Below are 14,795 nucleotides of genomic sequence, written 5' to 3'. Positions count from 1 at the left end.
GATTTTTTTTAAGTCACAAATTTGAGGACCCCTTGTTGAAGTTAAAGGCCCCCTATCACTGTAATGCACACCTTTCTTTGACTTCCTTCTCTTGTAGGAAAGGTCTCTTTCTGACCTCTGTGGCCCTGGGCCATCCGGGTTCTTCTCTAACTTTCTGACTGGCCTTTTGTCTACTTGTTTCCTGTTTCCTCTTCCTCTTTCTTCCTCTCCCAACTGTTAGCTTTCCCTAACACCTGAGTCTTAGTTCTCTACTTCAGCATATGACGCATCCCCTCGGTGGCATCTGGGTCACTGTGTGGATGACTCATGGCTGTATACATGTGACCCTACATCCTCCCACTACCTGCAACCCACAACGTCCCACTTGGAATTTTCTGTGTGCCTTTAAACTGTGTGATGGAAGACTCATAGCTCCCAGCAGTGAACTATTGAGGATTTTGTAATCACTGCGATCTCACTATATTGAAACCTCATTATAGCATCTTCACACAATTGTATACTGTGCAGCCATTGAAAAGAATGAGACGGCTCCATACGCATTGATTAAGAACAATTTCCACAATATGTTAGGTGAGAAAAAGCAAGATGTGGAATAGCGTGCAGAGCGGTGCAGTCCAGTAGAAATATAATGCAAGCTACGCATATAATTTAAAATTTTCTAGTAGCCACATTAAAAATAGAAAGAAACAGGTGAAATTAATTTTAACATTATAGTGTATTTAACCCAATATATCCAAAATCATATCATTTCAACATATCAATATGAAAAAGTATTGAGATATTTCTTTCTCCTACTAAGTCTTGGAAATCCAAGTGTAGCTTATACTTACTCTCCATCTCACTTTGGCCTAGACATATTTCAAGTCCGCAGTAGCCACACGTGTCTAGTGGCTGCCATATTGGACCATGCAGGTGCCCACGTGAAGGCAATGTGAATAGCCAGTACACTGCAGGAAACTACACAGCACATGCTGGAGCACATCCCCATGTCCTCAGTCACTTTCCTCCTTGAATGCTCTATGGGACACTGGTGACCAACTAAGGGCCACAGGATCAGTCGGAGGAACCCCCTGAACTGCATACTCCAGACCCCTCCCATGGCCCCCCTTAGACATCTCAAAAGGACTGCTATTTTACAAAAAGATTCCTGCCATTTTTGCCTAGAAACTGTCTCCTAAGAAGCAAGATGCCTCCTCTCATCCCAACCCCTTTTCACCATCCTTTACAGCAGCCCCTCTCGGTGAATTTGTTCAAAATCAATCAATCAATCAATCAATCAATCAATCAATTAACAAATGTTCATTGAATACTTACTATGTGCCAGGCCCTGGGGACATGGGACAAACCTGGTTCCTGCCCTCATGGAGCAACCTGGCTACCATCCTTCCTCACCTAGTCCCTTCGCCTGCCCCTCTCCTCGTCCTTGGCCCCCTTCCTTCCTCTCGCTGGGCTCACATCTCTCACCTGGCACCCATGGGCAATGGCAAGTGGCTGCCAGGGCTGCCAACCACACCTCTTTGGGCTTGGTTTCCATTGCAGAGTTCAACTTGGTCTCTACTCTTCCTAGGGAGATTTATGTGCATTAGTCACTTGGCTCAGGGAGCATGGGATGGCAGAAATAATGGGGTCACCAGAAGGACAGGGAGGAAATCTGGCCTGTCAGGGAGGAAGGACTCAGCTCAGGGTCTCACAGCCTCTGGGCTGCCCTGGAATGAGCAAGGCCATGCCTGTCTTGGAGAGAAAGAAAATCACAGACCACGGAAGGTCTAGTTGAGGCTGGTACTGGGTGTGGGGCTCCAGCAGTCATTTGCCTGAGCGGCTCACACACCCGGAGGGCTACCCTGGGGTGTCCAGTCCAGCACCGACTCTTTCCTCCCCTTCAAGTCTGTCACAAACCAACATACTTCCTGCCTGGTGCTCAGTCCTACTCCCTGGGACTGTGCACGGGCCTCCTTCCGAATTACCCCAACAGTGGTTCATCCTGCACCCACTACCACAGTAACCTTCACAAGACCCTCCTCTGTGGGTGCCCCACGTCTGCTGAACAACCCTGCATAACACTTTGCCTTGGCTTCTGGTGTTGGCTGCAACCATACCTGTCCAGGTGCTTCTCCTATTAATCCAGGAACAATGTAACAGATCACCGTGTTCATCCCACCCCACACTCTAGGGGGAAAATAATGATACTCTTCGTATAAGAGTGCACCAAAGTTGTGAAGCAATCAGTTTTGGCACAAGAAAGGTTTGCTGGGTTTTGTGGATGTGCTTTCTGAGGCTGAACAGAGAGGGTGGTCTCCTTTCATCCGATCTCCCTCCTACACAGCTCCTGAGGTCTCGTCCCCACCTCCAGGAAGGAGTTAGAAAAGTTGACAGAGCCAACACCCTGGGCTGATGGAAGGGCCTACAAAACTCAATGCGTGTGTGTGTGTGTGTGTGTGTGTGTGTATGTGTGTGTGTAGGGGAGTCGGAGTCAGAGTAGAAAATCCCGTGTCCCCAGCTCCCAAATAATGACTGGCTGCGACCTGGATGTTAACTCATTCCTGAGAGACACAGGCTCCAGGACTCCCTGATAGTTTGTCAAACCTTCTGGAGACTACCCGGAGGTCTAGGGCACTCCTCCACTCGACCTTCCCTCCCTCTCTCCTCACTCAGGTCCAGACTTGCACAGTGGCTGAAGCTCTCACAGCATCTCTGGTTCCCTCATTTTCTCTCACACTTTCCCCAAATAAAATCCTTGGGCATTTGATCCCAATCTTGGTGACTGCTTCTTGGAGGATCTGGACTAACACAATTGGGCTGCCCATACCCTCTCCACACACCCTCAGCGCCTGCCAGCAGGATTCTGCCAGCAGGGGGCGTAAGTACATAGAGAGAGTGCCCCTCAGCTCTCCATTAGGCCCAGGGAGGGGAGAGCCCACTTGGGGATGATGTGGTCCAGTCTTCCCATCTGGTCTCTACCTCCATGTCTAAGCTCCTACTTACACCTGCCAAACTTAGCTGTCCTTCAAACCCTCACTCCAGGTCAAGTTAATTCAAGGTGAAGTGACAAGGCATCTGAGCTGGATATTGGAACACTCTTCACTTTGTCTAGGGCCCAGGTGTGGAGGGTGGGAGAGACCCGCAGAGAAACTCTGATTGGTGCCTCCTGGATCTGGGCCTGTTCATCTTTCTAGTGGTCTTTTTGTGGTGTGTGGGGGTGGACAGTGGGGGAAAGAGTCCCAGAGAGCAGTTTCCAGGCTCTCGGCCTCACGTGGAAAGGTGCTGGCTCAATTATTAGATGGCCATCAGCTGTGGCTGTGTGGCCATCAGCTGTTACCGGTTAGCCATTAGCCACTAATATAACTGCCGTGGCTATGCTGGGGGGTTGGTGGTTGGCAGAGAAGAGGATGACAGATTGCAGCTGAGTCCCTGCATGATAGACAGACACTGTCATTGCGGGGTCTCTGGTCCCACTCCCCGCACAAGAACGCAGGACATGGTGAGGCCAAAAAGGAACATCCATGGAGCCATGGATAGGGGGTTCATATTACTGTAGTGTCGCTGGTGGCTGGGTTGGAGACACAGGAAGCAGGAGCCACATGATCCGCAATCCGCCATCCGCTTCTCTGCCAACCAACCAACCACCTAGTGTAGCCACAGCAGTTATATTAGTGGCTTATGGCTAACCGGTAACAGCTGATGGCCACCCCGCCACAGCGGACGGCCATCTGATTACAGCTGACGGCCATCTAATAACCGAGCCAGCACCTTTCCCCGTGAGGCTGAGAGCCTGGAAACTGCTCTCTGGGACTCTGTCCCCATAGCCACTTAAGATGTCACCTGAGGAAGGGGGTCTAAGGTTGTGGTTCCATCTGTGCACCCAGGCTCTGAGGACATAGGCAGTTAAGGTGGAAATTCCTCAGGGAAGCCCAGCAAATCTCAGCCTCAAATTCCTACAGTTGCCCTGTGTCCACACAAAGGGTGGGGGCCCTAAAGAAGATTTATTCTTTTCTGTTATAAACAAACCTGGCCACACCCTGGTAACCATGCAATTCTTGATAAACTACAAAGACAAAGCAAACCACAGGGGAAAACATGGACTTTGGTGACAGGTAGAATTGGGTTCAAACCTTTCTTGATTTCCCAATTACTAACTGTGTGAACTTGGACAAATTACTTAACTTCTCTGAACTTGATTTTCTTAGCTAAGGAAAGGGAATCATAACGCTTACTTCCTAAGCTTATTGGGAGGATTAGATGAATAATTTGCAAATTTCCATGCACAGGGTTTTCTCTAGGGGAACCAGTGGTTTTCAGTGAGGGCAGTAATGACCCCTAACGGACAAATTGGGAAGTGCTGGGGGTATTTTCAGTGGTCACTGTGACAGAGGCCACTGGTATAAAAGGGACCTTCTACAATACATGGAGCAATAATGTGCAATGAGGAAATGTCCTCCATTCTACCTGGAAACGTAGGGTTTTTTTGCATAACTTTAAGACACACTGCATTTTCCAGGTACACAGCTACTGAGTAAATTGAGGGGATTTCATATTGTGTTTTGTCTGGCACTTTGCCAAGAGTTGTTCATGGATTTGGAAAATCTCATCACTGACAGTACAGCCACTTAGTGGCCAGGAGATACCTGTGTGTCCACATTTGTAATGTCACATCTGACCTTTGTGATATCTCTTAGTGACGCACTTCTCACTTTGTGCACATATACCCCCTGAGGACCACGCTAAAGTACAGATTCAAATTCCAGCAGGTCTGAGGTGAGACCTGAGATACGCATTTCACGCCAGCCCCAGGAGAGGCCGATGCTTCCAGGTCCCAGTGCAGTCACACCTGAGCAGTGACATGTAGCGAACATCACACTTCTTTTAGTCCTTTGTATGACAGGGCATTGTCTTAAGTCGAGTTCCCCAGGAAGTAGACTCTAAGAAGGAGATTTCTATGCAGGTGGTTAACTGAGGCTCCCTCCTGAAAACATCCGTGAGGGGTGGCAAATGCAGGATTGGGTAGAGGAGAGGCCTCAGCTGATCCCTTGGGGAGCTCAAGACCTGGGGTGGCCCTTCAGAGATGTCTCCCATTTAAGTGGGGGCTGGGCTTCTGTTCTGCCGCTAGAGGATTTCAGTCATTTCTTGCCAGTCCCTTAATTAATTAATTAATTAATTGACTTTTTATTCATGCATTGAATTCTTACTGAGTGCCTGAACTGATTCAGGGCCTCTTTCCCTCTGCGGCTGGCCCTCTACCATGTCACCCTGCATCCAGGCCCTCACTGACTCATTTCTGGGAGAGATGTGCTGAGACGGGCCCAGCTGAGGAGAGAAGGGGCGGGTCCCGAGCAGGAGGCCCCTGTGGTCCTTCCACAGCAACCGTGCCCTCCCCGGGTTGTGCTGCCTCCCCTCCTGCCCCGCCCCCATCCGTGTAATTCCAGGTCTACCTGGAGCCTGGGTCCTCAAGACCCCAGGGCCCCAAGGAGAACCAGGTAAGGGCCCAGGTGGGGGAACACAGCAGTCATTTTCTGTACAAATGGATATGAACACACTTTTCTGCATTTTTCTGACTGGGAATCTAGAAGCCTGAGTTTCCATCTAGGCTTCTCTATTGACCACTTAGGGAATCAGGACCCATCAATCCAAAATAACTTTCTAATGCACTAAAAACCAGTTATCACATTGGTCTATTTCTATAATGTTTTATTTCCTCCGAGTATAAAATCACCCCCACACACACCCACACATGATTTAGAAAGTTGAAAAACTTGTAAAAAAAAACAAACACAAGAACTGAAAATTACCCACAATTTCCCCACCCACACTCAGGCACTGCTAACTTCAGGATGAATAATGTTCTGGGTTCTTTTCTCTGCAAAGTTACAACTGAACTGCTATCAGTAGCCATTACAATCATGGCTGCATTTTTAAGACTTTAGCATTTGCTCAAGGAATATGTGTTCCAGCAACATTGCTGTCCACCGATTAGGGCTCCACTGCAGCAGTGAGTTCACCCCCCACCCCATGCACCTTCTTCCACACCCCTAGTCTCCAGCTTCTCCCACCTTCAAAAGCAGAAACTGCCGTTTGTGCCAAGTTCTTTACATTCTTTATTTCAATCCTTACAACCACCTTAAAATATGTTTTATTATGCCCATTTTATGGATAAAGAAACTAAGGCTCAAACAAACTAAATAGTTTGCCAAAGGTGCAAACAGAGAACCTAGGTCTTTAGGTTCCAAAATTCATGCCCTTTCGACAGCGGTGTGCAGTCCTCTGTGGATTTTCTAGGCTGGAGAAAAGGCTGAGGGAAGATTCAGGAAACATCTCTGATCCATGCAGAGGTTTAATTGGGATAGTGCCTATCCTGTACTAAGAACAAGGCTGAGTATATGGACAGAGGCATGGCTAAGCATTCCCCAGTGGTAGGGTGACTCTGTTATAATCTAGGGTCCATACTGAGTCACTTGTGAGGGTGCAAAGAGATGCTATTAGCAATACGCAGGAGCAATGGGCATTAACAGGGTGCAAAGAGATGCTATTAGCAATACGCAGGAGCAATGGGCATTAACAGGGTGCAAAGAGATGCTATTAGCAATACGCAGGAGCAATGGGAATGTGCCAGAGAAACTAGGAGGGATGGTCATCCTGTTCAGTGGAGCCGGAGGGTGGTGGAAGGATTCTCCCAGGGGATTGCCCAGAACTCATAGGCTCCTCCCCTCATGTGAGCTCTGGGCACCAGGAGAATTTCCAAATAGTCACGTGGTTTCTTCAGTTGTCCTCTCTCTTCATGGCTGGGCTCCCAGGATCCAGTTTGGCAGCCACGCTGGGAATTTATACAGCAGGCAGCTATGGGGGTGCCGGAGTCACCCAGATCGGAATTTGGATTCCAGTGCCATCTCTTTCTATGGCTTTGGGAAAGTCACCCAACCTTTCTGATCCTCCATTTCCTTGTCTATAAGACGGGGCTAATAAAATCTAACTTGGGAAGTTATTGTATTATATGAGATAAGGTCTGTGAAAGGGCCAACCGCTTAGTAGGTGCATGAGAAAAATAACGTTAGCCTCTAAGGTGAGGTTTGTGGGTGAGTGGGACTGGTGTCATCAGGGCGACTGACGTCAATTAAGTGACAGGGCCTGTGGCTTTCTGCTGCATGAACACCCTCAGGAGCAAGCACAACTCTGGAGTGGCAGAGCCTGGTTTTAGTCTGAGGCCTGCTGTTTGAGACAGCAGTGCACTGGGGAAGAAAACCCAAATCTGAAGTAGCATCAAACTGGCAGTGAGTTTCCCTTTCTCCCTGCTCTGGTGTCCCCTAGCCTGAAACCTAGAAGTGTAGTCTGGGTGCAGACAGAAAGAGCTCCAAAAGAAACTATTTCTGGTCAAAGGAGCAGAAAAGGGGGCTCCTACGGATTAAAGTGAGTGGAGGAAATCTACATTTTTTGTTGTTGTTTTGTCCATTCTCTTCCACGCCAGTCTCCCCGGCAAACCTACAGCAGCAGTGGCAGCAACAGCTGGACGGGACCTAAAGTTCCACGGGAGAGGATGTCCTCTCTGCTCAGAGAACCCGTGGTCCCAAAAGTATAGGGGAATCCCCCTGCTTATTTCCCTCTCTCTTAATTCTCTCTTCGCTTGGTCAGAGTGAGTTGTAATCATGGGAAGTGTGTGGTAGACAGGGCAACTAAGCTCCCTATGGGAGGGGACTGGTGGTTTTTCTCTGTCTCGGAATGCTCTGCACACAGCCAGAGGCACAGAGGAGGTCTGGCAAACTGAGGACTCACCAACTAGCGCTGTGGGGGAGAAGCAAAAGCTAACAGGGGATCCGATCTTACAGCTAGAGGTTCTGACACACTGACTCCCTTCCCAGTCGCCCACTCCCACTTCACTGCGAGGAAACATGCTCCTGAGAGATGAGAAGACAGAAACGAGGTTGTCTGGGAAGAGCAGAGCTGGGATTCAAACCCGGGCTCTGACGGTAAGCCTGGGGCCTTTAGACAGGGAAGACAAGGCAAAGGAGATCAGATGTCAGCTGTGGGAAGAGTTAAAGCACCAGCCTTCTCTTCCCAGGGACAGTAAGCAGAATATCAGAGGCAGGGGTGATAAGGACCCTCTCCCAACCGTCTCCTTTATGGTGTGAAACTCAGGCTCAGGGAAGGACAGGGATTTGCAGAAGGTCATACAACCAGTGATAGAAATACCTGCTTTCCTGAACTTTTTCTATTTGTGGAGAATTAAGTACTATAGGGCTTTTAGAAGTTTCATTAAGGATTTCATTTGCACAGTTCAAGAAAAAATGTTCTTATATGTAGATGTCTTTAATAAACATTTAGCTAAAATAGCATGATGGGCAATTGTTATATTTTTAAGGAATGCTCTAGATTAAATGCTAAGCACAGAGAGTGGTTGATTAAATAGTAATAGATTTAGCACAATTAGCTTTGGCAATAAGAATTATAGAAGAAAAGTGGGAACTACTACTATATTCAACCAAGGGGGAATGATTCACCATCTTGCAAGGTATCAGCGGATCGCAGGTGAGGAGGGCTGAGAAGTCGGACACTAAGGAGAAGAAACCTGAATCCCAGAAGGCTGATGCTGGTGGCAAGGTAAAGAAGGGTAACCTCAAGGCCAAAACGCCTAAGAAGGGGAAGCCCACTGCGGCCGAAACCCTGCCCTCGTCAGAGGAATTGGCAGGTATTCCCGATGGGCTATGTGTTCCCGGAAGCCAACGTACCGGAGGAAGTATTCAGCAGCTAAATCCAGGATTGAAAAGAAAAAGAAGTTTCTTGTACTCTTATGAAACCAGTTTGGTGGCAACAAGAATGGTGGCACCTGAGTGGTTAAACTTCACAAAATGCCTAGATAAGGTCCTACCAAAGACGTGCCTTGAAAGCTGCTGAGCCACGGCAAGAAACTCTTCAGTCAGCAGGTGAGAAAACTTGGGGCCAGCATCACTCCTGGAACCATTCTGATCATGCTCACCGGGCGCCATAGAGGCAAGAGGGCGATTTCCCTGAGCTGAGCAGAGGCTTGTGATGTGTGACTGGATCTCTGTCCCTCAATTGAATTCCTTTGCATAGAACACACCAGAAATTTGTCATTGCCATCTCCACCAAAATATCAGTGCTGTGAAAATCCCCAACATCCCACTGGTGCTTACTTCAAGAAGAAGAAGCTGCACACGCCCAGATGCCAGGAGGGTGAGGTCTTCGACACAGAGAAACAGAAATACAAGATTACAGAGACGTGTAAAATTGATCAGAAAGCCATGGACTCGCAAATTCCACACCAAATCAAAGCTGTTCTGCAGCCCCGGGGCTATCTCGGCTCTGTGTTCACTCTCACAAATGGGGTCCATCCTCACAAACTGCTGTTCTGAATTTATTATGAAGAACGTGATTAATGCCTGATCGCTTTCCTTTGTGTCTTTTTTTTTTTTTTAAATTATTCTTATCTGCCTGGATATGTGGTTTGACTCGACCAGTTTAATGGGATGTTTGCTTCTACTAAGGGGAGTAGAATTAGAGCGTGGTAACGGCTGCAGTGGAACCTGCTCCTCATCGGCTTTGCACCAGCATTTTTAGCTTCCTTGGTGTCTGTCTTCTCAGCTTCTTCACCTCGCACCTACCAGTATAAAATAGCAGCATTTTCCCCAGTTATGGCTGAACAAGTGAGTGCTAAACAGTATATGGATAAGAAATGTGGGCTCTTCAGGCCACAGACCTTCCTCCATTTCAACATCGATTTAACATCGATTTCTCCTCCATCTGTCTAATTCTCAGCCCCTTCGCTATAATCACTGTTTTCAGTTTCTTTCTTTTTTTTTTTTTTAAAAACCTGCATTCATTGACGAACTATTATACTGTTAGCAGCAAGTCTTTTTGGTTTTTTTTCGTGGTTTTTTTTTTTAAGATTTTTATTGGGGAAGGAGAACAGGACTTTATTGGGGAACAGTGTGTACTTCCAGGCCTTTTTTCCAAGTCAAGTTGTTGTCCTTTCAATCTTAGTTGTGGAGGGTGCCGTTCAGCTTCAAGTTGTTGTCCTTTCAGTCTTAGTTGTGGAGGGCACAGCTCAGCTCCAGGTCCAGTTGCCGTTGCTAGTTGCAGGGGGCGCAGCCCACCATCCCTTGCAGGACTCGAGGAATCGAACCGGCAACCTTGTGGTTCAGAGCTCCCTGGCCCATGTGGGAATCGAACCGGCAGCCTTTGGAGTTAGGAGTACGGAGCTCCAACCACCTGAGCCACCGGGCCGGCCCTGTTTTTAGTTTCTTAAAGCATACACAGCAAATGAGCATAGTTATTTACCCGCTCGTTTTTTATCCAAAAATTTAGCGTATTGTACATACTATTACACAGATAACACTGTGTTTTGATCATTCCATAAAAAGTGTCCATCTTTACAGCTGCATAGTATAGTTGTCCCTTCTTATCCACGAGCGATGTGGTCCAAGCCCCACAGTGGATGCCCTGGATGGTTCTAAACCTTGTATACACGATGTTTTTCCTATACACACATACCTATGATAAAGTGTCATTTATAAATTAGGCACAGTAAAAGATCAATAACTAATAATGGGACTCTTATAATGTAATAAAAGTGATGTGAATGTGGTCTCAAAATATTGTACTCAACCTTTGTGATGAAGGAGGCATTGGGACACAGCGTTAGGCTACTGAGCGGACAGCTGTCAGCAGGGTCATCTGCTTCAGGTTATCCTGGATCACCGAGTCATGACAATGTCAATGGCTGGAGGTCCTCTACAGTTGAAAGTTTATTTATTTATTTTAACTAACTGGCTGGCTAGCATATACAGCATGGATACGCTTGACAAAGGGATAATTCACATCCCAGACAGGATGGAGCCGGACTGCAAGAGATTTCATCACACTACTCAGAATGGCGCATAATTTAAAACTTACGAATTGTTTATTTCTGTAATTTTCCATTTAATATTTTCAGGCTATGGTTGACTGTAAATAAATGAAACCATGGGAGACAAAACCGTGGATAAGGGCTACTGTATAGTGTTCTATGGATATTTGGGTTTCCATCCATTTCTATGGGTTATATAATTATGATTATATACAATGTAGTAACATTAAGTATGCATACAGATGAGCAATATCAACTAAGAATTATTATTTTTTGTTGTTGTTGAGTTAAAGGATTTATGAAATTTAATTTTGATAGATGGTGTCAAACTATACTCTGTAGAGGTACCAGTTTATACTCTGTGTGCAAGAGTGCCTATTTCCCCCCGGCTCCCTAAACAATAGGTTATCACACTTGGGTTTTTGGCAATAGAGAAGTGAACAATGGCTCTGATGGGTGTTTTCTTAAGTTGGTTTTATTGATACATAATATTTGGTGAAATTTGTGACTTTGGTGTGCAGTTCTGTGACATCTATACAGTTTAGTAAGCACAACTACCACCCAAGTTCCTGTATGCTCTTTCCTAAAATATATTTTTTCACCCACCCCCTCATACCCTCCCCTTTGACAACCAGCATGTTTTCCCGAAAATAAGACCTAGCCAGACCATCAGCTCTAATGTGTCTTTTGGAGCAAAAATTAATATAAGACCCGGTATATTATATTATATTATATTATATTATATTATATTATATTATTATATTATATTATATTATATTATATTAATTATATTATATTATATTATATTATATTATATTATATTATATTATATTATATTATATTATATTATACTATTATTAAAGACCCGGTCTTATATTATACTAGAATAAGATCGGGTCTTATATTAATTTTTGCTCCAAAAGACACATTAGAGCTAATTGTCCGGCTAGGTCTTATTTTCGGGGAAACACGGTATCAGACATGACAGAGTGCTCATAACCCCAGGACTACCAGCAGCCAAACGACGTCTCCATTCATAGGCCTCATTCATGTTGGTTCCTACACCTCTGCCATCCTTCTCTGATCAGCTCTCCTTCACCTCCATGGCCATGATCAACCCTGGGGTTCTGAGGGGAAGCAAGTAAATGAGAGGAAATGAGAGAGCTGGCAGGCCAAGGAGAGACCTGGGGGCCTTTCCTGCAGGCTGAGAACTTCCGGGGCCTGCTCCTGACACAGGGATGCTCAGTGCCCTGAGTTCTGGCAGGGGAGAAGGGGCCTGTGGAGGCAGTGGTTTGCCATCATAGACAGTGTGTCTTACATCAATGCAGTGAAGATGTTCTAAGTACCCAACAGCAGCCACTCAGTTACAGCAGGGAGGGGCAAAGGGAGGAAGGAAGGAAGGGGAATGAAACCAAAATGCTGACCTGGAAAACAACAAAAGCAAACAGGAAATCCAATCAACACACTTCCCTGGAGCACATACGGAGTTAAGATACAGGTCTGCTCTCTAGAACTTAAAACCTGATCATGGAGAGAAAACCATCCGAAGCCACCTTTCCAGCTTTTTCTCTGTGCCTCTCCCTTGCCACCTCCTGCCCCGCACCACACACACACCCTCTCCAGCCTCCATTTCCTACCACACAAGGGCTTCTGCCATTTCAAATCTTTGTTTCTTCTAATTTCCCCTTTCTTTGCCTGGCAACTTTTAATTCTTCAAGGTTCATACATTTCTTTGTGCTGCCAGGGCTCCATGTCTCTGTCTTGTCAAAGCTCTTGGTTCGGTGTCATATAAAGTTCTGTGTGTGGCCATCTCCTCGCATTCACTGTGAGCCTGTAAGAGCCAATAAACACTCCAGAGGACAGCTCACAGTCAGATGGGACCCTGTGAAATGAACGGTGGGTTGCTGGCTGTGGGCACGTGGAAGGGGCAGCCTGGTTGGAGGCCTGGACATCAGCAGCAGCATGGCCAGCAGTCTCCGGACAGGTGGAGAGCCAGGCTAGTGAGGATGGATGACAAGAGCCACAGGCAAGGTGCTGCTCCTCTGAGAACAGGCTGCCAATACCCTGAGAAAGGGTGCAGCCAGGACAGAAGGTGCTGGTGTGTGGAGGGAGAGCCGGGCCCACATCACATACTTGGAGAGAGAAGAAAGGCAGAAATCGGGATTCCTAAAACCAGTGAAACCAGGTCAGAGATGACGTTCCATGTCATGGGGTCCAGCAAGAGGGCAGTTAGGACAACAAAAAACCAAACAACACAATTTAAAAATAGCATTCAGACCAACAAAGCACATGACTAGATGCTCAACATCACTAATCACTAGGGAAATGCAAGTCAAAACCACTTGATACCAGCACATGTTCATTAGGATGGCTGCTACTTTAAAAAAAAAAACCACAAAAAAACTGTTATATGTATTTTACCACAATAAAAAAATTGAAAATAGGGGTGGCCGGTCAGCTCAGTTGGTTAGAACGTGGTGCTAATAACACCAAGGTTGCCGGTTCGATCCCGCATGGGCAACTGTGAGCTGTGCCCTCCTTTAATAAAGAGAGAGAGGGAGAGAGAGGGAAAGAGAGGGAGAGGGAGAGGCAGAGGCAGAGGGAGAGGGAGAAGGGGAGGGGGGGAGAGAGAGAGAGAGACAGAGACAGAGACAGGGGGGGGAGAAAAGAAAAGAAAGAAAGAAAGAAAGAAAGAAAGAAAGAAAGAAAGAAAGAAAGAAAGAAAGAAAGAAAGAAAGAAAGAAAGAAAGAAAGAAAGAAAGAAATAAAGAAAGAAAGAAAGAAAAAGAAAAAAAATAAAATAAAATAAAATTGGGCCGGCTCAGTGGCTCAGGTGGTTGGAACGCCGTGCTCCTAATGCAGAGGTCACCGGTTCGATTCCCACATAGGCCAGTGAGCTGCGCCCTCTACAGCTAAGACTGTGAACAACAGCTTCCTGAGTGCAGCTGCAGGCTACACAATGTGCCACCAGGAGTGGCCAGGCTGATAGCCATTGGCCAACAGCCCGCATAAGGCTCATAATACCAGCATGGGCCTGGGAGCTGTGTCCTATACAACTAGACTGAGAAACAACCAGAGTCGGGGGTGGGAGAAGAAGGGGGATAAAAAAAAAAGAAAAGAAAATGTATAATAGGAAGCCATTTTGCAATAGAACAGAATACAAAACTTTCTAAAAAAATAGCCACAATCTCATCACTCAGAAATAATCGATTTTAATATTAATTGAATATTAATTGAACTTTTCAAAGGATGATTGGCCTGCTGTATTATTTCCCATTCTGTGTTTGAAATAAAGTATATTTAACCAATCCCCTATTATCCCTTATTGATGGTTTCCAATAGTTTACTATCATAAACACTGTTGTGATTAAATTCCATGTATATTTTTTTAAAATGAATTATTCAAAAAAGGTGGTAGTTAGGATGAGTGATGGATCATTGGGGAGCACAGCCCCTGCTCGGAGAGGACCAGAGGCTCCCAGGAGCCAGGAGGGCACCCAGTGCCCACCAGCTCTTTGGGATTAGAGGGGAGCTGCCTTAGTTCAAGGTTTTACACACTTTATTGCATCTGCAAATCCCAGAGGAATCTTGGTAGAATGAAGATTCTAGTCAGTAGGTCCACGATGGGGCCTGGGACTGCATTTCTAACAGGTTCGCAGGTAATGCTGATGCTACTGGACCTCATGCCACCCTTTAAGAAGCACAGCCCCAGGATAAAGGGTGAGCACATGGGACGGGGCTTGTGGTGAGGCCGTGATGATAGGACTGCAGATGTTTCCCTCAGAATTTGGTTCAGTGGTTTGTAAAGCTCCACCTTGTCTTAACTCACAATGGCCAGCAAGAGAAGGAGATTCTGTCCACCTTGTCCTAGAGGTGAGAAGGGAGATGCAAAGGAGAAGCCATACATCCCTGGGGGCCATCCTGGTGGTGGCAGCAGGAACAAAGT

The 14,795-nt window shown here is 46.4% G+C and overlaps 1 pseudogene; it reads left to right on the top strand.

Moving 5' to 3' along the window:
• Nucleotides 1-1,473: 1,473 nt before the first annotated feature.
• Nucleotides 1,474-9,525, top strand: LOC148754796 (large ribosomal subunit protein eL6 pseudogene; annotated as a pseudogene).
• Nucleotides 9,526-14,795: the final 5,270 nt, after the last annotated feature.

This window comes from Rhinolophus sinicus, chromosome 17, assembly GCF_057876585.1.
Source record: "Rhinolophus sinicus isolate RSI-liver-muscle chromosome 17, RSI-T2T, whole genome shotgun sequence".
Lineage (NCBI taxonomy): Eukaryota > Metazoa > Chordata > Mammalia > Chiroptera > Rhinolophidae > Rhinolophus > Rhinolophus sinicus.
This window is presented reverse-complemented; position numbering and strand designations above follow the sequence as displayed.